Source organism: Equus przewalskii, chromosome 14 (assembly GCF_037783145.1).
Source record: "Equus przewalskii isolate Varuska chromosome 14, EquPr2, whole genome shotgun sequence".
Taxonomy (NCBI): Eukaryota; Metazoa; Chordata; class Mammalia; order Perissodactyla; family Equidae; genus Equus; species Equus przewalskii.
In genome coordinates, this window is record NC_091844.1 from 82,075,742 (window position 1) to 82,098,805 (window position 23,064).

The 23,064-nt window shown below is 46.9% G+C and overlaps 1 long non-coding RNA gene across 1 annotated transcript; it reads left to right on the forward strand.

Moving 5' to 3' along the window:
* The first annotated feature begins 3,544 nt into the window (after positions 1–3,544).
* On the forward strand, positions 3,545–5,868 carry LOC139075647 (uncharacterized). Its single transcript, XR_011526259.1, has 3 exons — positions 3,545–3,675; positions 3,929–4,079; positions 4,569–5,868. It is a non-coding gene; the product is annotated as an uncharacterized lncRNA (long non-coding RNA).
* The last annotated feature ends 17,196 nt before the right edge of the window (positions 5,869–23,064 follow it).

The following is a 23,064-nucleotide window of genomic DNA, read 5'->3' on the forward strand; positions in this document are numbered from 1 at the left end:
ACTTGGGGTTTGTGGGTATATTTGTCTGGCTTCTCAAATCTGTCTTAGTCTGGGTTTTACAGAGAAATAGACCAACAGGACACAGTTGTGGGGAAAGAGGGAGGGAGAGCCAAAAGCCAAAAAAATAAAAAGCAAGATCAATAAAACTACAGTGTGACTGAGATGATGGATACGTTTCCACCTAAGCATTTTTGTAAAAATTTATTCCTGTATATGTAAAAGAAAAAGTTCAGAAAAAGAAAAACAGGTTTAAAACGACATTGGGATGACTTGTCTCATCTTGTGATGGATGAATTTATGTCATTGCTGAGAGGAATTGGCAATGGCCTGACGAAGACTGGGGACGGGTAACTGGATGTCTAAGATGAGCATTTGATTCTCCACTAGTAGGAGTTCAAGGCTGCTATGTTAGTCTCCCTGCAGCTACTCACTTATACCTCGGGTTTCTTTAACAAGTTTCATTCCTGAGATGGACTGCATGTTTGTGCCCACCCCCTACCCCGACCCCGAATCCCTTAGAGTGGAGGGGTAACGTGCAAATTACTCTTTGGACAAGTAGCACTCGAACTTAAATTTACACTAAAGTGTAAATGACTACTACCAGATCTGTGTACTGCCTTTGGGTGGAGGAGTGGAAGGAGCACTGAGTCTGAAAGGCTTAGAAGACAGTCTGTGACTCAGTGGGTTGTAGAGAAGCTCTGCTGGCTTTCCTGACTCTGCTAAGGGAGGCAGCTGGAGAGGAAGGAAAAAAGGTGCAGATCTGGGTTTCAGTCTCAACTGTGTCACTTGCTGGCTGAGTCACCTTGGGCAGGTGACTTAACCTCTCTGGGGTAAAGGCGCGTACCTCATATGGCTGTTTCAGAGTTAAACTCCATAACAGGTGTATGCCCACCCAAAGGAGGTGTTCGGTGGATGTCACGCAGGTGTTTTCCTGTCCTCCCATCCAGGATGCTCAGTTCGATGCAGCTTTTCCCTTTCCCTTTATAGACGTGCCTGTGGGCGGAGCATGTGATCGCTGGCAGGTCTTACCATTCACCATCCCCACTTTCTCCTACAGGAACCCCACAGGGGCTGCCTGGTACCCTTTCTGCCTCAGTCACCCCAACTGGCTGCAAGAGACGGAGCAGAGCTGAGTATCAGAGTGTGTGAGCATCTGTGTCAGTGTTGTGTCTGAGTGTGTGTGAGGGAGAGAGAGGATGCTGTGGCACGGGGTTTGTGTACCATGAGTGCTAAGTGTGGTCCTAACGATGATGATGCTAGAAGAGGTCCCGCGTGGGAAGTGGACCTTGGTCATCTCTTTTCCTGACCGCCTGTCTGGAGAGGTGCCCAGTGGGCTATCCTCCACAGCCAGGGCCCGTCCCGTCCTCTGCAGAGCTCCAGGACCCCGTGTCATCAGCCCGCCTTCTCCTGGCGACCTGGCCCCAGCAGTGTCTCTGCTCTGGTCAGCGGGTCTCTTTGCTGCCCCCGGGCCAGGCCCCAGTTCTCCTTGCCTCATTCCTTGTTGCCCTGGTCTGAAATGACCTTCCGTCTCCCACCACGCCCCTTCCAATCCTGCTGTCTTTCCCAGCTCAGCCTCCGCGGCTGCACCGGTATCATCATGCTCCCCTTGTCCGGAATCCCCCAGGCTCTCTCCTCACTCACAGTCCTATCCCGCCTTCCCCTCATCACAGGAGACACTCGGAGCATTACAAAGTCCCGCGCCAGGTGAGCATTGCCAGGGGCCTGCAAACAGGGAGGCAGGGAAACAATTCCGTTTTCTGACTGGGTTGCCTGCCAGAGACCTGAGAAAGGGGCTTCTGTGTCTTTATAATAAAGGGCTGACAGCATGGTGTCAAAATCACCCAGTAGTGTGTACTTGTGGCTGGAGATGGCGGCGGTGGAGGATGCGACATGAACGTGTGGTTTTGAGGAAGAAGTGAGGGGTGAGGTGGATGGGTGGCCCTGCTGCGCCGTGCCCTCTGCATCAGCTCAGTTCGCTGCCGCCAGCTGAGCTGTGCTTGCACACGTTGGTTTGTTTGCTGATTTCAATATTTATTGCCTAATGAAATGACAAATTGCATCGGATGCAGCTGTCTTGTGAATGAGGAAGCAAAGTAATTAAGTGTTAAAATGATGTTGCTGCAGTCCCCCGGGCTGTGCTCGCTCCGTGTGAACTGAACGGCTTTGAAAGATCCCAGGGCGGGCTTGGCGAGTAGCCAGCCACATCCCTCGGGAAGGGAACCCCGCAGTCAACAGGGCCTTCTGGACTGCTGATGTCAGAGATGACAAATGGACCATGCTTTCCTCCTTACTAATGACCATTTGTCACCTGCTGGTGGCACAGGAACAGGCTGGGGCTGCTCATTTGCCTAATCTGCTGAAGATGACTCCTTGTGGGTGAGCCGCAGGCTCCAGAGCAGTGCTGGGGGCCCCTGGAGGCCACGTTTGGTGAACGGCAGGGCCCCACACCTTCTCCAGGTCTCCCCAAAGCCCTGCCCAGCCCAGGTTTCTGCGCCCCACCGTGTGATAAGCCCAGACTGGAAGCTTCCCCTCCCCCAGCAAACTGCTCTCCCTCCACACCCCCTCCTCATTTCTGGTGCCAAGACCAAGTGCCTGTTCCATAAAGTTGGTCTTGGTTGGTTGGTTTGTTTTAAATGTGGCAAAATACGCACAACGTGATATTTCTCAGTTTAAGCATTTGTAAGTGTATATTCCCAGTGTGGCACAACCATCATCATTATCTCTAGTCAGAGCTTTTTATCACCCGAGCATAAACTCCGTGCCCATTATCTGTGCCCCTTAAACAGTAACTCTCCCCTCCCCCAGCCCAGCCCCTGGCAACCTCTCTTCTGCTTTCTGTCTCAGCGCATCTGCCTACTCTGAGTCCCTCATATAAGTGGAATCGTGCGGCATTTGTCTTTCTGCGTCAGACTCATTTCACTCACCATGTGTTCAAGGTCCATCGATGTTGTAGCACATATCAAAATTCTGTTCCTTTTGGCAGCTGTATAATATTCCTTTGTGTTCTGTGTATACCACTGGCTGGTTTTGGAAAGGGCCCAGGCAGCCCTGTTTGGCTGCACTGGTCACACTCAGACTGGTCACTGCTGGGACCTGGGTGCCACCACCGTCGTTGGTCACAGGCCAGGCCTCTCTTCTGCCTTTACCCTGAGGATGTGGCAGACTTCTTCTCCTGCTTCCTCTTTGATTCTGGTTCACCAGCCACAGGGTGCTCTGAGGGGACCGTAGGGAGAACATGGAAGAAACCAAGAGCAAGTTATTTCCTGGAGAGTGGAAAAGTGACCGCTCGGTTAATCTGAGGGTCTGGCCAGTGCCCCTGCAGGGTGAGAACTGCCGGCCTCGCTGGCTGGTGAGTGCTGGGTCGGTCAGTGAGATTCCGTGCCGCTCCACTGAGCTGCTCTAGGACCCCTCTCGGCTCACTCTAGACTGGGATGCGTCGCCTTGGGTGAAAATCCGGTTTGAGTCGTGGCAGCCATGTTGCCATTATCTGATTATGAAGTCACTGACCATTTGACCTCAGAAGGACCCACAGCTCCTTCTCTTTACAGGTGAGGAAACTGAGGCCTGGGGGGAGCAGTGGGAGGTGTCAAGGCCCCTCAGCTGGCAGTTATGTGTCACAGCTGTGACCCGGTCACGGTCCCCCTGACTCCTCTGTTGTGCCCGCTTCGTGGGACGGTGGGTGTAACTTCCAAAGTGACAAGTGGGCGGGTGGGTCCGGGCGGCCCCACAGTCCCAGATGTGCAACCGGACTGTGGCTCATTCCACTCGACACTTGGCATCACCAGTACTTGGGCCGGAAAGACCCTTTTTATTCCTAAAATATTTAACTTTCCAAAGATGGTGATGGCTGACATTATGCTCTGAAAGAATCACTTATGCTTTATTGCTTTTAAAGGAAAAAAATAAAGTTCAATAAAATATTGTGCAGGTCGTTACTAGATGCTGAGGATGTCCCAGTAAATATGACAACGGTGGACCTCCCCGTGGACAGGAGAGTCGGGGGCAGCAAAGACTGTCAGCCAGGATGAGGTTCATCTCCAGTGCCGGCAACCCGACCACAGACGCTCGGACACACTCGGGTTTGTTACCCCACGTGAAAGTCCAGAGACTGAAGGTGTCTCCCCAAAATTCATCTGGCACGGGGACCAGCCTTTTGGGCCCCATATGGGACAGTCATTTTGAAGTGCTGTCCGGGGGAGGAAGGGGGAGGGGCAACCATGGACTCCCACGGCCCAAGGGCAAGTCTCAGGACAGGTGTGACACTGTGTGTGCCAGGGCTGTGCCCCGGAGCAGCCCCGCTCAGGTGTGGGGTGTGGGGCACTGGCCTGGTGAAGGGGGCTGGCAGGGATGACCGCATGGCTGAGCCACACAGCCAGCTCCAGGCACTCCAGCCTCTGCATCGGTTTCCCTCCCACTCTTCATGTCCCCACCTGCTCTGACGGTCCCTTCAGTCCCGCTCCCTTTCTCTGTCCTCCACCTTTGGCCCAAGTCTTGCCTGCCCCCAACCCCGATCTGCTCCCCTGGACTCCTCGCTGGCCTCCTCCAATGCCATCCTCACCCACGCTCAGGGCCCGTCCCCTCCACTGTGCTACCTGGCCCACCCACTGCAGCTCAGGCCATGGGGAAGAGCGATGGAGCCCGCAGATGTTACGTCAAGTCATCCTCCCGGCAACCGTGCGAGGGCCTCCAGGCTGGTTACAGGCGAGAAGTCTGAGGCCCCCAGGGGTGAGGGACCCCAAAGGGCCATGCACAGCTTGAGGCAGAGCTGGGACCACCACACCTCTGCTCCCAGAAACAGCATCTGGAATTCTTTCCACAGCTCTGTGTTGCCGCCTTCAAAACTAGCCTGCCGGGGCACGGCCGCCCATTATTTGTGCCGTTTAAAATTTTACACTGGGTGGGAGTGAGACAAATGGGAAGGAAAGCAGCTGGGCTGTTTATTGGAAGAGCGAGCGTGCCAGCCACAGGCGATGGCCGAGAGCGATGCTCGCCCCTCTGAACCAAAACAGCGGCAGCGCACACTCCTCTGGCGAGAAGAGCAGAGTGGGGGGCACGATTACCCCTGTGGGCCTCTGACAGAGGGCTTTGCCCTGATTTCTTTGTTTTTTCGTTTTCGCGCAGGGGGGTGGGGGTTGTGTTTTGAGCATAGGGAATGGCTGGCGACAGCAGGAGCCACAACGCCAGACTGGATTCCAGGATCCCATCGTCTAGGGTTCCTCCTCGAGTCCAGCAGGAGTCCTGTTTTCTGCAGTTGAAGAGAATGGCCTGAGTTTTCCCTTGAATACAAGGACAGCTATTTATTGACATATAAGCTTTCATGGATTTAGAACCCTCAAGTCGTTCTTCCTTAAGGATATAAAAAGTTTGAAAATATTTCCTCACAGAGCCCATCTTCCAACTGAGTTCTGGGTTTCTTTAGCTCTTCCTCTCTTTTCTTCAGTGTAAAATACTGTTTATTGTGTTTGGGATGGGAAACGAGAACTCCCTGAAAACCCCTTTGGGTGGGGTGTTTGAACAGAAGCTGGTATGTGTGCGCAATGAGATGTCGTATCTCTCAGGGAAAGAATTTAGATGGGTTTCTGTTGACCGGGGTGGTTGACCTACCATATACTCCGAAGTGGAAAACCTAGTTGTAAACAAGATTATATGGTATTACCCAGCTTTTAAAAACAACGCCAAACTCAAACTTACACATGTTTGCGAGTTAGTGTGAACGTAGAGGAAGATGTGACAGCACAGGGTCCAGTGCCACCTTCGTCCCCTAGCAGGCCCGGGGGGTGGGGGTGAGGGTGGAGGAGTTAGGGGGAGTATTCCTTTTCTATATGTTATTTGATTTGTTACAGTAATAAAATGTCAGCTTTAAATTAATGAATCTAACGGAGTGCTTTAAGCTTCAAGGGCAAGGGTCCTTCTAACCCCCCGGTTTCGGGGGGCACATCTTCAGCTGATAAGCACGGTCAAGCCTGAATCCCTTTAGCATGGAGGCTGCTGCTGCTCTGGACGTTCTCTGCCCGAGCCCTGCATCAGTTATTTCTCCAAGGAATGTGGGCTCCTTTCCATGGAGAATAACGTTCAAAAGCCAAACTCCAGATGATGGGTGCGCTCATTGCTTTTGGGGTGTTGAGTGATCCCAGGTTCTTTCAGTGGGCAGGACTAGAGAAGGTATGCCAGTCTGTCTGTCTATCTATCTATCTCTCTATCTCTCTATCTATCTATCTGTGATCTTTCTATCTATCTTTCTATCTATCCATCCATCTATCCATCATCTGTCTGTCTATCTATCTATCTACCTACCTATCTATCTATCATCTATCTCCGAACCCCAAGTTCACATGGATACTTTTAATTCCAATTCCCACTCCATTGGGCTCACTCTAGGGTTCCTCTCACCAAATGTTTAAGTCACTTCTTTGACAACGGGAAACCTGCCTCCCATTGTCCTTATATGTTTACTTATTAGCTCAGTGTCGGATGTGTACCCAGTCTCCCCTCACTGACATTGCCTTCTCCCCTAGGCAGATTCCCTCCTCCCCTACCCTGTGCTGGGCCTGGTGTCCTCACCTGGCAGATCTTCTGACCCTGCAGGACACCCGCCCAGGCTGTACCCACATGGATGCTCTCCTCACCTCGGGCTTCAAGCCACTGAGCTGGGCTGCCCCCCACCCCTCCCTCCATGTGGATGGCTTCCTGACCTCACAAGGGCTCTGAGACCACATTCCACCCCATCACATGGACAACCCCTTATTCTGCTCTGGTTCCAACAGCTGTATCAGGCCACTGCCTCACCAGGATGCCTTCCTCACCCCTCTTAGGCTCTGATACCCATGCCAGATGCCCCCCCCCAAAACTTCAAGGACACCGTTTTCTCCCTGATTGAACTCTGACATTCTTTTCGGGGCCAGCAGCACCTCCCCGACCCTGTCATGGACACCTGTGGGCTTTGAACTGACTTGGTCAGGAAGGGAGAGGAAAAGGAAGAGGAGCCACAGGCAGTTCTCTACCCCAAATGCTCTCAGCTGTTTCCTATTTCCATCCAAACATCGAGACGTTTGTGCTGGCTCCGGCCATAGTTCCTGCTCTTTCCAAACCCATTCTCCCATAGCTGCGCAGCACTGTGGTCAACATTCCCAATAACTCAGGGAACCTACATGGGAGTCGTTGTTGAAAGGCAGAAAACAGAATTAAGATAAATAACCACTGACAAAGGGAGACAACCTTATCATTATTTACTGATGGATGGATACACACAAAATCCTCAAGAGAATCAGCTAAAAAACTCCTAATCCTAGTAAGGGAATTCATTAGGATGTCCGTATACACGAAAAGAACACCGATCAGTAGCTTTCTTATAAACCATCGGAAACTATTCAAGGATAAAACAGAAAAAGTTTCCTTTTGCAATTGCCCTAGCCCTTGGGGTTCCAGGAAGGCTGGTTGCCCAGAATGTGGCTGTGGGAGGCCCTGCCCCAGGCAGGAGCATGGCGGGGCCCCCCTGTGTAGGACTGGAGCCCCCCCCAACACGTAACACTCAATTCATGACTTATTCTCTTTTTCCCTGTGGGAAGCAAATGGGACTGCTGTCTGTTGTCATTAAGAAAGTGACAGTAAGATTTATGCGCCCCTTTCTAGAAGATAAATTATACATTTTCAAGAGCTGGAACATGTACTACTCGCAAAATTCCTCTGAGAAATCACTCTGCTCAGAACGTGTCTGGGTGTTTTATAGTGTTCTTATTAAAGAAGAGAGAGAGAGTTACCTGTTGAACCTGCTTCATATAAGGACATTCTGCTTAGGAGGCCACAGCCAATGGGGCTGCAGAGACTGTCCGCGGATGTGGACAAACCCCTCGCCCAGTCTGCCCCAGGAAGGGACTCCTGAATGGCCCAAACACTTGAAAAATAAAAATCTCACCAGCCCAGGGGTTTAAAACGATGTGGGTACCACATGATGTGGTTTGGCATCACCTTGGGTAGAAAAAAAAGAATGTAAAGTAACCACTCTCTGAGATCAATGAATGGCTGTAGAGAAAATCTCAAGATGATTAACTAGGTGCTGGTTATGTTGAGTTGTGCTTGACTCGTCTCCACTTGCTGATGGAGGAGAAGCAATGAGGGCCTGACCCTGAGAAGAGGGCCGTCCCTGATCTGGGGAAGATTTTACAGGACGTGTTGGCTGTATTGGCCTAGTGTCCCTCTTGGGGTTGGAGGAGAGAGAGCTGGACGGCCCAAGCGACCATCAGATGGGTAATGGCTTAGGTGACCAGGTGGACAGTGCTGTTCTCGGCCAGGAACCCAGGAGAAGCCAGTGTTGAGGGGAGATGGGGCGTTTCAGTCGTGGTCAGTTGGCGCACCAGAAGGATGTTCAGGTGGAGACCTACCCCAGCTGCCAAGTCTATCAGTTCCAAGTATACACCTGGGGCCTGGGCAGCGTCCATGGACCCAGTGGGACCACTGTGAACTGGATTTGCATCAGGACTCATTTATTTCTTGGCCCTTGCAGGCCCCCACTCCAACCCCCACGGGAGTGTGCTGGGTCTTTTGGGATCAGTGTTAAGTCAGACCTTGTGTCCAGTAGTCCTCAAAATGTCTGGTTGGTCCCCTTTCCTGGTGTATGGTCACCTGAGTAAATGGCCACAGACCCCCCGGGGAAGGGCTCAGGGGATCGTCACGGTAGATACTTGCCACGATGTCGTAGCATCCTTCCCCTAGGGAGCTGGCCACTTCTTTAATCAGTTGGTTTTGGATCTGAAAACTGGTTCAGGACTGGGAACAGAGAAAGGGACCATGATTTTTTTTTTATTACAGTAACCACCCTCAGCCTCTGGCTCCCTCTTTTTTGGAAGTGAATGTTGAGCAGCATCCTCGTCGCATGCCTGTCCATCTTGCCCTGTGGGCACCAGGCTCTGTTAACCATCTCCACGACCCCCTGCAGGGAAAGCTCTCTGCAGACTCTCCATGATGATTCAGGGACTGGCCACCTCAGGGAAGTCTGAGGGACCCAGTGGTCAGAGGCAGGCTGGGATATCCCCTCCCAGGTAAAAGACAAATTGTTGCGCCTTTTCTCTCTTATCACAAAGAAGGAGGCAATGCTCCTGGTGGGCCGCCCATCTGGCCTTACTGAGTGTCATGGTAATTGTGGCCTCCTGGCTTCTGGTGGTGAAGTGCTACCACGGGCGCCTCTTACTCTGAGGCCCCATCTTCCCCGTGGACATCAATGGGCTCAGCTCTATGATGACTGCCTGTCCTACTGTCAGTCCTGGGCTGTGGAGAAGAGCCAGCATCAAACTTCTTAGGCATGCCAGCGCCCCACTTGCCAGCTTATTTCAGATAGCCTTGGTGAGTGGCGTGTCCTTCGGGCCCGCTCACGAAATGTCATCTTCTGGCCTTACATAAAGTGCCCGCTCCAGCGTGCCCACTTCCCTCAGCCTTCCTCTCCATCTCCGGGGGAAACCTGCACATCCACTCCACGGCCACATAAGAGCCGGCCACCATCTTGTCCTGGTTTTGCTGAGCAACCCCAACAGCCGGCTTGTCCCATCCCCTGGGGGTAGGCCTTGCTAGAGTGCTAAATCTGGTGTCTGAAGACCCTGGCCCAGTTAGTGAGTTCTTGCTTACCAGTCTCCATATCCCCGCACTTCGAATCCCATCCCGGGAGTAACTCCCCCACCTCCCACTGGCTCCTGCTGACAATGCCAGTTAATTCTTGTAATTCCAAAGTGTATAGTCTCCTTCTTTATCAGGCCCAGGACAATTTATGCTAAGATTTAACTCTAACTCGCAGCTGGCAGCCAGGAGAGGAGGTGGGGGCAACTCCCGAGGGGCCCCTGTTGCCCCGTGGGGAAGCAGCCGCCAGCCACCACAGCATCTGCCCGTGCAGCAGCAGTGCTTGCTCTGATCGGGGAAGGGTGGGGCACCTGCACCAGCCCAAAGGGCCCAGGAGGGCCGCAGAGGCATCCTGAGGGAAGCATCCTTGTTTCAGGGTCCCAGGATCCCCACACTAGAGCCCTGACCTTGGTATACCAGACCGGCTTGGCGGATCATGCAGACATCCCTGAAGCTCTGCAACTGTTCAGATTGAAGATAGAAGGAACCTATCTGGGGAAATACCTGTGAGAGAAAACGGGGATGGAGAGAGGGAAGGCAGGGTGAGCTGTGGGACAGCGACACAAGTCTGCTGTGGAAGGAAGTTCAGAAAGGAGGAAAGAGGGGCCCGTGAAGTGCTGTAGACAGCCATGGGGTTCTAAGGGAAGTTGGGCAAGGCGGGGGCTTGGGAGGGGGCGGTCTCACTGAGCCACAGTCACCTGTCAGAGGAGACCCATCTCCCAAGAATGGGCCTGCCATGCTCTGTCATGGCTGGGAGCGGCCGGTGGGAGCCACGGCTTCAGTGCAAACCTAGCGATGGATTTGCGAGCGGACGGGCAGAGGCCCGAGGGGTCAGCTGTTCCCTGCTGGCAGATCTGAAAGGTGCATTCTCATGGCGGCCACACTAACACTGATTTTTACCTTCTGCTAATACATCAAATGAACTTCTTTACAGCCCTGTGTTGCTAGAACCAGAACCATTTTGACTCTGCTTTCTCTCCTCCATTACAGCCGCATGCCTGCAGCCGGAATTTGCTCTTCTTTTTGTTAATGTCACAGTCGATGCAAGTTGAGGGCTCCTAGCCAGCCCCCTGGTTAATGCTTATCCCTCTGTCTTCTGAAAGACAGCCTGGATGTGTCTTGTCCTGCTTCTGTCCCTAAGAGGCCATTGGACTGGCGTCCTTTGAAAGCTTTCTGAAAAGTGTGTCTGCCCCAGCTCTACTCTTTCGGACTGTCAGGGGGAACGCCCTCCCTCTCTTGGGTTCTTGGTGATCACAACCTCCCTCTCTTGGGTTCTTTGGTGTCACAGCAGGGCCTGGGGCTTCAAGTAGAAGACACGATGTCACATCGTTTATCCATGTTCTCAGCACCTAAGCTAGTGACACACACCAAATATGGATGAATCTCGAATATGTTATGCTGAGTGAAAGAAGCCAGTTCCACAAGGGAGCGTACTGTATGATGCTGTTTATGTGACACTCTGGAAAAGGCAAAACTACAGGGAGCAACATCAGATTAGCGCTTGTGGGGGGCTGGGGATGAGTGCTTGACCACAGAGGAACGGCGCGTGGGGGTTCTTTTGGGCAATGGAACTGTTCTGTATGTGCATGCGGCAGTAGTGAAGTAGTCTATGCTTTCAAAACCCATAGAACTGTACACTAAAAAAGTGAATTTTACAGCACTTAAATCAAAAACTTAAATATGAAAAAATAGATCATGTGTACATAAAAGACTTTATACCTATAAAACAGAAAAGCCACATTTTCAAGTGCACAAAAAACATTTACCAAAAAAGATGTTTTAGACTGGAAAGAATACTTCACCAAAATTTAAAAAGTAAAAAGAGTACAAACCATGTTCTTTGATCACAATACAATATAAAGACAGATATAATTAAAATAGCTAGTTCTCCAAATTTTCCAGCTTTTAAAAATCTTTTTAAACCAAAGAGGAAATCAAAACTGAAATTGCAAACTGTCCAGAATGTAAAGATACTAATAACTGAAACAGTTGTATCAGATGTATGAGATGCAGCTGAAGAAATTCTAAGTTTAATACATGTATTAATAAACAAGAATGAATGAATTAAGAGGAATTAAACTTTTAACACAAGAGGATAGCAAAATAAAAACAAAATAAACCTACAGAAAACAAAAGGAAGAAGTTAATAAAGATAAAAGCAGAAATAAAATGAACCAGAAAACACATAAGAGTAGTAGTTAAATCCAAAAGCTAATTTTTTGTTAAAAAATAAAATAAAAAAAGATAAACCATTAACTAAACTATTCTACAAAACCAAGGAAAGCACAAATACACAAAATGAGAAATGATCGTGGAAAAATCAAGTAAAATGAAATAAATTCTACTTAAAATTATTAGATGGAACCACATGAATTGTCGATGGCAGTTTGCATGGCTCAACCTACTGCTCGGCTCAACTTTCTGCAAATAAATGAGTATCTGGATGAAATTAGCAATATTCTATGAAAATACAAATGACTGAAAATGACCCCAGAGGAGCTAGAAAATCTAAAATAGATCGATTAATGTGGAATGAAAAGAAAAAATTGTCAAAGAGTTACTCCCCCCAAAATAATACAAGGTCCAGATGGTTTCACAATGCTACCAACCCTTGAAAGAACAGAAAACACAAATGCTGTTTAAACTCTTCTAACACATAGGAAAAGAAACATTTACATTGCTATGACTCCGAATGTAAGATTCTCAGGACTCTTTCATCTACAGTTGCATCCTCCCTTCCTGCTCTTTGTTATTCTTGAAGAAACCAGGTTGTTTGTCCTGTCTGATTTCCCATGGTATGAATTTTGCTGATTACATCTCCATGGTGTCCTTTGACCCGGTCCTCTGTTGCCTGTATTTCTTGTAAATTGGTAGTTAGATCTAAAGACTTAATCTGACTCAGATCTAATTTGGGAGGAAGCCTACTTCACAGGTGAATTATGTGTTTCCATCAGGAGGCACACAGTATCTAGCTGTCTCTTTATGTCTCTCTGGCAGCCTCCAATGATTACTGCCTAGGTCTATTAATTTATTAGAAGTTGTTAACTGGTAATATTCTAATTCTACCAGTTCTTCTTCAGCCGGAATCCTTCAATAAAAAGGAAATTCCCCTCATCAACTATTTGGTTATCCCAAGGTGCAGTTTATACAGGAAAAGTGGGATTAATGCTTCCTCTTTCTGTTAATTTCCCAGTTTTCCAAATAGCATTGGTTTCCTAGTATCCCCCAAAAATGACCAATGATTTTTTTTTGTTTTGTTCCTTATGAACCTACCAATTTAAACATATTTGGTGTGTTTTGAGCCTTTGAAATGATTAATCTTATTGATACTCAAATTATCCTATTTTTGGCTGTGAGATTCTCTTCAAGTTTACTCCTAAATTCATTTGCCATAACTCTGGTAATCTTTGATAACCTCCTTGCCTCCTGACATGACAAGATGTGCCGGGCTCTCCTTCACGTTGCCTGCCCCACACCTGAGTCAGTTATTTCTCCAAGGAGTCCTGGCTCCTTTTGGTGAGAAAGGGTGTTAATGACCATGATTGGGTGCTAGGGGTGCTTAGTACTTCTGAGTTAGTATTATTTTCAAGTTTGTTCAGTGGCCAGCACTAGCCACTGAAAGTACAGACCTACACGGTTTTTGTTAAGCTTGTTGATTATATGCTATGCTTCCTTCTCCCACTCCAAAAATCCCACTTTCACTGACTTCAGCATAACTGCTTATTTTCTTTATCCCACAAAACACGCACAATAGTTTCTGAATAATGCTACTAAAACTGTGACCAGCCATATGAATAGCAAAATATAGTCTAAGCCTTTTTGTGTGTGTAGTTCTTTTGTTCTGAGATTACCTCCCATCAGTGGATAAAATCAAATTACTGTGCGTTAAAGTCTCCACAGGGATAGGCCACACCCAGGGACACGGGGACATTCATTTGTTTCATTTCGCTGTAGATTTTAAGGGATTGTTTTTTAAAGTTTAATGTTTTAAAATGTATAAAATATTTATATTAAATCTATAAAACAGATATATTCAAGAAAGTCTGACTTCTAAACCTATTCTCTCTACACTATTTCTTCTCTCCCATAAAAAACAATTTTTAACATTTTACTGTTTATCCTTTCGTTTAAAAAAATAAACACTCACCCACACACTTCCCCCCTTTCTCCGATAAGTGGTAGCACACCGTGCACCTTCTCTCCACCTTGCTTTTTAGGGACTTAACAACCTATCCTGGAGCCCACCCTCAAGTAGTGATGCACAATGGAAAGCAGTGAGAGAGTTAATACACTGAAGTACAGGAGGAAGTCATTTGGTTTAAAACTAATTTGGCCTGACCTTGTTTTTCAGAATGGCCTGACGTGGCCTGTCCAGCATGCATTGTACACCCGCTTTAAACATTTACAACATCCCCAAGCAAAGAATGATGGCTTTAAAGATAGGGATGCATGCCTCCTCCCATATCAGCATGTCTTTAAAGATAAGCATTTCTTCCCAGACGCTAAGGGTTAAACTGACCTACTATGTCATTCTCAGGACAGCCCCTGGCCATTGACTAAGCAAGGCTGGTGTAAGAGCCTGGCCGTTTCTGCCCAGTACGGAACGACTCTTAACTGGCTGCCTTCGCTCTGGATCTCCCTGCTGGGCTGGAGAGACTGTGGTGGACGCTGGGGTCTGAGGGCCTGCCCTGTCCCACCGGCCTCCTTCTTGCTTTCGGCTTTTTGCACTCTTCGCTCCATCTTGGCATCTGCTTCCCAGAGAACCCAAACTGCAACGGACGTTTATTGTTAACTTTACACTTAAGAACTTACATATTTTTTCTTGTTTTGCTCTATGAATGCTTTAACCTGGTTTTTGTTTTTGTATATGAAAGCTATTGATTTTTCTATGTTCATTTTGTAACATGCTACTTTACTAAATTCTTATTGTTTGTAGTAGTTTTCCCATTGCTATTTTTGGGTTTTCTACATATGTAATTAAATCATTTACAGATAGAATTTTACCTCTTCCTTTCTAATTCTTATGCCTCTCCATGCTTTGTCTTGCCTAATTGCATTGGCTAACACCCCAACACACTGCTAAATATATTTAATGGTGATAAAAGCCATCCTTATGTCGTTCTTGACTTTAGTGAAAATCTTCTAGTGTTTTCCATTTAAGACAGTGTTGGATTTTATATGTATATATTGTGACATATATATGCATATATGAAGTCATATTAAGGAAATATTCATTAATTCCTATTTTATTGGGTATTTATTTAATATGAATGGGTTTTGGATTTTGTAAAATGCCTTTTTGATGATTTTGCTTCTTAGCAGTATTAATATTATGGATTTTACGTATATGTAATGAATTTGCTAATATTGAATAAACTTTGCATTTCTGGAATAAACTGCACTTGATCATGGTGCATCATTTTTTAATGAGTTGTTGGATTCTGTTTGTTAACATTCTCGTTAAGGTTTTGCATTGACGTTTGTAAGTGAGCTGGGTCTGTGTTTTTCTTTTTGAGTAAATGCATTAGGTGTGTGGTTCAATATTATGCTGATTTCATATAATTCGGAAAAATTCCTTCTATTTCCATATTCTGGAGTAATGTAAGCAACATTGACATTATCTGAGTGCAGGACGTTTGGTAGAATTTAGAATTCACCTGTGAACCCATCTGGGCCTGGTTTGTTTTGGGGGGTGGGGTGGTGGTGTGAAGCTCTTTCACTACTTTCTTTGTATTTTCAGAATTGTCTTCATTGGTGTCAATTTTGGCAAACCATAACTTTTGCAGAATATTATCCATTTTATTCGGGTCTTCAAATTTATTTGCATGGAGTTTTGCAACGTAGTCTCACAAATTTTTTTTTTTTTAAGGAAGATTAGCCCTGAGCTAACTACTGCCCGTCCTCCTCTTTTCGCTGAGGAAGATTGGCCCTGAGCTAACATCCATGCCCATCTTCCTCTACTTTTATATGTGGAACTCCTACCACAGCATGGCGTGCCAAGCAGTGCCGTGTCCACACCCGGGATCCGAACTGGCAAACCCCAGGTCGCTGAGAGGCGGATCGCGCGCACTGAACTGCTGGGCCAGTGGGCTGGCCCCTCACAATTTTTTTTAAAGTATCTGTTTTGATGGTTGTTTTCCACTTGTCATTTCTTGTTTTCTATATTTGTGTTTTCTTTCTTGATTAGGTTAGCTGGCTGTCTATTTTGATGATGTTTCTCACCTAAAGAACCAGATTTTTGATTATTACTTCTACTGTTTTTCTTTTTTCTAACTCTTTAAATTATGTCTTTACATTTTTTTCTTCTGTTTTCTTTTAGTTTACTCTGTTTTCTAGCTTTTTGAATTTGCATTGAATTCACTATCTTTATTTCTCTATTTTTATTGTTCTAAGAATTTAATGTTCTACATTTTCCTCTGATAAGTGCTTTTGCAATATCCCAATTGATTCTGACATGTATGTTTTCATTCCATTATTTTCAAGAGATTGTGTAAGTTCATTTTGTAGTTCCTATGAGTCCTAAGAATTGTTTAATGGTATTAAGAACCAGAATTCAACTGAGTATATTTTAAAGATTTTATTGGCTTTATTCAATGATTCATGAATTAGGCAGCACCCAATCTAGCAGATAGAAAGGAGCTCTAAGGAGGTGTAAAAAATGACATTTAGGCAGAAAGGAGCAGGAAGAAGGAAGTTATACTAGGCAAAAAAGCAGTTGGTTATTGCAAGATCATTTTCCTTTTGGGGATGGCGGGAGCCTATCAGGCAGATGGCTTGACCAGTGCTGACCAGGCGATTCCCGATGGACTGGTTTAAGATTCCGTCTCTGGGAGAGCCAAAACTATAATTAAGTCTCAGATTGATGACATGGGGTTTTGCATAAGTGACTCCATTTTGGGCCTGTTGTCTTGTTTTTAACAATAGTAGGGGGAGGGGCCCTGGGGGGCACAGTGGTTAAGTTCGTAGGCTCCACTTTGGTGGCCTGGAGCTCATGGGTTCAGATCCTGGGGGCAGACCTACACACTGCTCATCAAGCCATGCTGTGGTGGCGTCTCACATAGAAAACAGAGGAAGATTGGCACAGATGTTAGCTATCTTCCTCGCCAAAAAAACCCTAAAACAATAGTATGTATTTTATTCCAGGCAGAAGGACTTTATTGTTTATTTTATTGCTATTGTTGTTACTACTGTTATTGTATTATGATCAGAGGATGTTGACTGTACAACTCCCATTCTAAGAAATTTGCTAAGATTTTCTTTGTGACCTAAGATACGGTCAATTTTTTTAATTGAGGTTATGATAGTTTAAAACATTGTGACATTTCAGTTGTGCATTATTACTTGTCAGTCGACATGGTCAATTTTTATGAATATTCTGTCTATCACACTATTATTTAATATGTTAAATAGCTGATGCCAATTAGATTAGAAAGAGAAATGAGGCATAGAAACTAGAAAGGAGGAGGCAAAACTGTTATAGTTGTCAAACATTATAATTCTTTAGCTGAAAAACTCAAAAGAACAAACAAAAAACTCTATATAAATATTTTGTAATTCAGAAATGTGGCTGTGCAAAAAAAATTAGTCTATATAAATCAATACCCTTCAAATATATATATATATACAAAATTAGAAAGATAGGGTAGGACTAGATATAAAGTCTATAAACATTTATGTATAAAAAGTATACATATCTATGTAGGTATGTTTATCCATGCAGATTCTCTCTGGAGGGACACCCAAGACAGAGATTGTGTTGGTTGCTTTTGGGGGGAGTGAACTGGGAGACCCAAAGATAACTTTAGGTTGAGAGCTGAAATTTAACAAGGATGACCCTTCTCTTTGCTCCACAGAAATATGAGGGTGACCAGGAAATCAGGGTATCTAAGAAGAAAAGAGGGCCAATAAAAAAAAGCTCATTTTAGGGGCCAGTGCAGTGGTGCAGTGGTTAAGTTTGTACGCTCTGCTTCAACAGCCCAGGGTTTGCGTTTGGTTCCTGGGGGCGGACACGGCACTGCTTATCAAGCCATGCCGTGGTAGGCAGCCCACATATAAAGAGGAAGATGGGCATGGATGTTAGCTCAGGGCCAATCTTCCTCAGCAAAAAGAGGAGGATTGGCAGCGGATGTTAGCTCAGGGCTAATCTTCCTCAAAAAAAAAATTTCTTTTTAAAAAGAAAAAGCTTATTATGAAGAAGAGTGGGAGGAAAGGTACTGTGTGCTTGGAACGTGGAGCAGGAGACTTCCGGGGAAGGAGGAGGAACTACCGGCTTCTGAACTAGAGGAGATATGGAGATGAGAAGGAAGCTGGGCGAGTCCTGAGTTCTCTCTGCCTGAAAGAAGAGGCAATTTAGGGGGTGAATTATAGCAATCCCTGAAACCAGACTTCACTTCTCAAGTTGTCTTTGAACAGACGGTGTTTGTGTACTAGTTTTCCTGAAGGAACTGTGGGAAACAAGCTGATGCATTTATGACTGTGGAATTAATGGCAAAAAACATCCTTTGGGGACCATTCTGAGGGCAGAGACTTTGTTTGGGGACTTTTTTTTTTAAGAGAGAAAATTCATGCGGTTGCTCTTGAAGCTTTGAAAGCTTTTTTATGCTCTTGCATTAAACAGTGTTGTTAATGGAATGAGAGCTTTTTCCTCCAATAATGGTCTATTATTGCTTCAGAAACCGACGTCTTTAGAAATACCACGGTTTCTCTTTGCCAGCTCTGATTCCATCATTGATGGAGCCACCTGAATTTCTAAGTGCTGTTGCCAGACGTTTTTTCAATGTGGAAAATGCACAGCCGCTGGAATTATCCTGACAAACTGACGTCTTTGAAGAGAAAGCGAAGCCCTAATCCTTTTTGCTAACTCTTGGAGGGCTGAAGCAATTCCCCACGCCTGCCATTTGCCCGTGCCCAGTGGAAGGACGCTGGGCTTCGAGCCAGTCTGTAATTAAGCCCCAGATCCACCATTAACTCGCTCTGTGAACTTGAGTGCATCACCCAGCCCTCTCATAGCTCAGTCTTCTCATCTGTTGGAGAGGAGAATGAGTTCCTCTCTCTCAGGATTGCTGGGAAAATTAAAAACAAAATGCCACATACAGCCAAGTAGCACAGTCCTTGCTCTGTGGTAAGAGTCTGTACCCATTTCTGGTTGGGGGCAATAGCTCCCACACAAAGTCCCTTGGAAGCATCTGGGAAGCTAAAAAAAAAATCCTCAAACCACGCAAAATCCTGGCCAGCACAGATCCCTGGGCCTGCCCCAGAGTGACCTTTGTGGTTCCGTGCAGTAGGTCCCTGCATCAACATTTGGGATCCGTTGGTCCAGAGTGTTTGAAGTTACAAAAATGTGTCCTCCAGACAGGTCCCTAACTGGGTACCGGCTGCGATGCCAACATTCAGCTGATTCCATCACACCGCCGTAGCGGCGCAAGGAAATCTCCCTTAGAATTTACCGTCGCAGAATAAATTTCCTTGAAATTGAATACACTCCCTCAAACTGAAACATAAATATTACCTTGAGGTAAATTTCGAACAGGAACCGTTTATATTAAAACCAGGCTGGTTGGAGCTCACACTTCGCTTTTGTGATGCTTTGTCAACACTGTAGAAAGTTCTCAAGGAAAGGCTCCCTGGGGGGTTGGGCACCCCCTGGGGAAAGCAACCTGGCTACTCGGCAGGTCACCATGGGGTAATGGTTACCTCGGCCAGACCCCCGCCCTCTGGACAGTGACCCACACTGACCACACTCCTGGAAATCCGTCATACCGAGCATCGTGCTTGCAGAACGTACCTGGCCCTCCCCGGAGGTTTGCAGAGCCAGCAGGAGCGCCAACGGAGGCCCACAGGCCATCCATCTGGTACAAACATACCCCTTTTCTCCTTCCCTGACACGTGTGCCTGGAAGGCAAAGCTCGCTTTTAGAATTCCTGGGCAACCTGAAGCGTCCTGTTGAAAGATGATGGCATGGGGACTGCCTGGCCATGGCCCCCACTCCAAGGTCTGCCCCATCCCTTCCCCCCTGCAGCTGCAAGCCCCGACCTGGGAGGGAGAAGCCTCAGCCGCCCCCAGCCTCACAAGCGGCCTTGGGCCTGCACACCCACATGTGCCCCTCGGGGAGGGTGGGCTGGAGCTGGGCACCTGGAGCATGGTCTGGAACAGGGAGGTGCAGGGGCTCCCAGTGAGCTCATCTCCTTGGCCTCAACCCACAGGGGAGGTCAGAGTGGTACCTCTAAAGCCTGGGGCCCAGGGCGGCATCCACAGGCGAAGCTGACCTTCCCAGAATAGGAGGTGCAATGAGGGGTCATCCAGGGTGTGGAGGGGTCGTCAAGGATCCCCTCTCACGGTAGATGGCAGTGTGGATGGGAATTAGGGATGTGTTCCTGGTGCCTAAGAAGCAAGGTCTGAAGGAGGGTTTCAAAGATGAGTCGGAATTATCCGGGCAAAGACGGGAGTGGTGATGGGGGGTGTTTTAGACAGAGGGAAAATCTCATGAAAGCAACGGAGGTGCGTGAAAATATACAACGTAGAGAAACCACCTCTGATTTTTGAGTCTCAGAGGTGTGGATGGGGTGGGGACTTAGGGAAGGGGGAGCGATGGAGCCGTGAGGTGGGAGCATCACCTCGCAGGGACCAGGAAACAGTGAAGGGTGTTTATCAGCAGGTTAAGGGCAACACTTTATAAATAGGAGGAGAGGTCGGAGCATCCTTGGGTAATGTATATTTTCACACGCACAAAAAGTGCTCTTATAAAGTGGGCAGTTGTCACTGTGTCTGCAAGTTCTGTGAAGCAGCATCTTATGCTGTAGCACGGATACTAAAACTGTCTGATGCTTAAAAGTTAGCAATATCACAATAATTTTTATTTGTTAGTATTTTTTTTAAGCTACAGAATAACAAAGAAACTCAGTTCCTGCAAGAATTTTGTTTTTAAGAGCTGCGTTTATTAGATGTTTTTATAGCACTGGGAGTTTTCATAGGCTTTGCAAGCCACAATATTGTTCCAAATAAGTAAATCCACGTTTTGCCCCAGGATATTAAGGACAAATAGCACAGAAATCTTTCTTGTTCTCATTTTCATTTATATTATCCGACAGGCTTTTAGGAATGCTTATTGGTGGTATGAATGTGAACAATGGAGGCCCCTGGAGGGAAGGAAAATGTGAGTTGTGAATATGACTTTTCTACCAAACAAAATGAAATGGAATTTAAATCCCTTATAATAAACTCCACAGGGCACACCTATTGTCTTGGTGTAGCAGAATGCCTTTGTAATGACAGTGCTTTTGGCATTCAAACTCCTCCCTTATCGTGACTAAAAATGAAATGGTACAGGGAGAGAAAAGAGGTGCTTGGAACCCAATAAGGGCCAGCAGGCAGCTGGCTCCTTATTCAAAATCTCTCTCTCCCTCATCTTGGCTGATTTTGTCTTGATGTCCACGCCACCTCCATGGGATTCAGGGAAGGTGAAATCCAGTCACTGAGGTCTCATTCTCCTTTTCTGTAATTGGTTTAGGTATGGGTATGAGAAACAAGTCTGGTCAATGAGAACCTCTTCTAGCCCTTGTTAGGTGTGGATGTGATGCCTAGACAACTGCAGCCGTCTTGCAACCACGAGGAGGGCTAAACTAAAGACAAGTCAATCTGCCGAGTGTGTCAAAGGGGGACGGTGGAAAGAACTGGGATCTTTGAAGATATTATTGAGTCACTGAGTTAATAAATCCAGGACCCAGCTAACCTTGGAAAGTTTTATTGGGTAAGATAATACACTTTTTTTCCTGCTACTGACAGCATCATCACAATAGAGAGAGAAATGACCTTTTCCTAATCTCTCCACATCTCCCTTCTTCCTGGATCTTTGTGAGTGTAGTAATGTCATAAAATGAGCTTCAAAGTTCAGGTGGGGTCTTCTGGAGGCTGGAGGAGGTCTTTGACTTGGAGAGGAGGAAGAGAAATCTGTAATGAACGACAACACAAAAAGGCAGGGGGATCAGCTCAGATGTCTTATTCTCTAACCCGACATATTGTCTATATTCATACACACACTTTCCATACCAGGAGCTAGGGTGGTGCCATAGAAAGAGCACTGGACTGTGAGTCCCAAGACTAAATTCTAGACTCTGCTTTCCTCTCACTCAGTGAGCTTGTGGAGGGCGTTCCAGCTTCTCGGGGCCTCAGTCTTCTCATTTGTAGGAAGAAAGATTTGAATAACATTATCTCTGGAGTCCTTCCCAGCTCTCGCAGTGGGTGATTCTGGAATCCTTTAGCCCATTTGTGTTACCTGGGAGTGTAACAGCGTTGCCTGCTGCCCTCTCCAGCAGAGAGAACAAGATTTCTCCACTCTGTGTATCTCTGTGCTGATGGAGGTGTGTGGCCCAGAGTATTTGGACCTGGAGTAGGTCCTAATGAGATTCTTCCCTTGGAATTTTTTTTTTTTTTAGATTTTATTTTTTTCCTTTTTCTCCCCAAAGCCCTCCAGTACATAGTTGTATATTCTTCGTTGTGGGTCCTTCTAGTTGTGGCATGTGGGACGCTGTCTCGGTGTGGCTTGATGAGCAGTGCCATGTCCACGCCCAGGATTCGAACCAATGAAACACTGGGTCTCTTGCAGCAGAACATGCAAACTTAACCACTCAGCCACGGGCCAGCCCCCTCCCTTGGAATTTTAATCAGTGCCTTTTGCTGGGCTTGGGGTAATGCTGACATGAGAAACTCAGCAGGGCTGAGAAGTATTGGAAGACCCGGTTATCTTGTCAAAGATGTTACCACATAAATAACGGCAGGTGTGTAGAGCGTGGTGCTCAAACCATCATGTGTTATCCTACTGGTGTTGTTTATCTGTGCAAATATTATGCCCAGTATCTTTGCACAACAATCTCTGCTTGCTGTGTGTTTTGAAAAAAGGTGTGTTTCATAAGAAGGCAAAACCCTTGAGGGCAGGCCCGAGTCTCACGGATCTCTGTTAGTATCTAGCACCAGTACCTTAGGAGTTAGACAAGTGTTAGTGGAACTGATCAAAGTGAGGTGAACTGAAAGAGTTCACAGTCAATTCTTCGTTCTGGGAGTGGGAAAAGAGTTTGGTGGCCCCTGAGGACTTCCTCCCCTCATCTTCCAGCACCATCAGCTCTTGCTCTCTGCTGACCACACTGAGCTTTCTTCCTTAGCTTAAAGTGGCCATTCTCCCTCCTGTCTCAGGACATTTGTACAAGCCTTTGCCTCTTCCTGGACCACTCTTCTCCCTGTTCCACACACCCAGGCCTAGTTAGCACCCGCTCATCTTTCAGGGCTCAGATTAACATCTGACCGTTCAACATTTATTGTCTCGGTCAGTTAGGGATGCTGTAACAAAGCACCACAGACTGGGCGGCTTACACAATGAACACTTATCTCACACAGCTCTCGAGGCTGGGAGTCCAAGACCAAGGTGCTGGCAGACTTGGTGTCTGGTGTGAACCTGCTTCCTGGTTCCTG